The following is a 1819-nucleotide window of genomic DNA, read 5'->3' as shown; positions in this document are numbered from 1 at the left end:
GAAATGAAACTTGCTTTCTTTTGCGTGTGTATTGTAATGCCACTGAGGCTTCTACTGGGTTTCTGTGCATTTTTCCAAGATGAGCAAGATCTGATCTTCTACCATAAGAAGGTGCAAAGAAAGAACTCTGATTAAAACCAGAGTAATTCAGCAGAAGACTCTGGACTTTTTGTTTTACAAGTCACATCGCTTGAAGAAAGAAATCAAAACTGTTTGCTGTTTGCTCCAAGAACAGGGAGCCAGAGGAAGTTAGTGCACAATCTTGGTAACACATTCTAGCATTACAGCTGCTTAGACTGCATGCTTTTTAGTAAGACATAGAAATTGTTTTTGCAGGAGTAAAGTGACAGCTCCCTGCTTCTCTGCCAAAATCTGATCTTTTTTTTTTCTGTTTGTAAGGAAGGTCTAAATACTGTACTGAGTACATGAGTTGCTGAAAAGATGTGTCTTTCAGACAAGGTAAGTTACTAAGTATTTTTCAAGAAGCAAATTAAAATCTCTCTGCTTGTTATTCCTTTATATTGTCAGTAAATAGTGGACTCTGGGAGGAGGTACATTGAATAAGTAAGATAAGTTGAATTTTTAAACTGTAGTCAAAGGCTAGGCAGTTTTCTCCATTAACAATTATGTAGATTCTCTTCACTGTGGTTCCTGCCACTTCTTACGTCAAACTATACTGAGCGTATATTAAAAATATTTAATAGGATCCTTTTTGCCTGCATCACTGAGCCTGTAATACAAATAATGAAATTAGTAGAAAAGTTAGAACTGCTTCTTGTTTGCCTGAAACTTGGGCTAGGAGTTGTTTCACTTCCCATCCTCTGGGAGAGGATCATCTAATTGTCCTAACCCTTTCTCCACCCACCAAAAACAGTCATTTATGCAAAGTGGGACAGTTTCCTATGGGATCTTCTGTGGGAATTTGAAAACATTCTCATTGAATATTTTACTGTCTGCTTAGTGTTGCTGACAGAATTAACTATCCTTTCTTTGAGGGTTAGAAATATAGAACTTCACTTGAAGACATTTTGCCTAAGTACATAAGTTTAAATACAAGGCTGACTGAACAGCTATATCTATAATGCTCACTTTTTTTTTTTAATAAGCTTCTCACAGGCTTAATGCAGGTTTGTAGGTTAATACAAACACTACACAACAGACAACAGAAGTGAAGGAAGATAAATAAAGCAGCACTGGCATTTAAAAGAAATTGTTTTTCAACTTATCCATCAGCAGACAGAACATGTAATAAAAAGTGCATGGGTTTTGATATGTAAAGAATGGCAGATAAGTGGGTAACAACTCAATTTCCTTTAAACTGACTCCAGGCTGCCTTTTGGAGGGTGTCCTGTCGCTTGGCTTAGGCTTCTGTTTCACCCATACCTTGTGAATAAACACACCTTTCAAGGGCTGGTGGTCACTCAGCTATTGGAAATAGCTCCCACTTTCCCAGAAGGGCACAATGTATTTGGGGAAGAAACATGCAGGCTATGTCATCTGCTGACTCGTGGTTTAATCTTTATTTTGCACTTCCAGCTGATAAGACCACTTTGTGCAAAAGTAATACAGGAAATGATGCACTGCAAAAACCAAGAGTGGCAGAAAGGGAAACGGAATGTACTGGCAAGAGCTCAGCTCTGTGGACGCGCTCTCTGCTTCTTGGAAATGAAAAACTCCACCTCCGCTGCCTTTTAAACTTTTTTTTAGCTTAATGCTGGTATTGGAGTTTAGTGAGGAGTGTACAACAACCTGTGGCTTTTCTCCTCTTTATCTTGTGGCTTGTTCAGGGTTTACAGTGTGCTTAGGGTTATGTTCAGGC

This window comes from Nestor notabilis, unplaced genomic scaffold, assembly GCF_000696875.1.
Source record: "Nestor notabilis isolate BGI_N333 unplaced genomic scaffold, ASM69687v1 scaffold7076, whole genome shotgun sequence".
Taxonomy (NCBI): Eukaryota; Metazoa; Chordata; class Aves; order Psittaciformes; family Psittacidae; genus Nestor; species Nestor notabilis.
Note: the sequence above shows the minus strand (reverse complement) of the source record.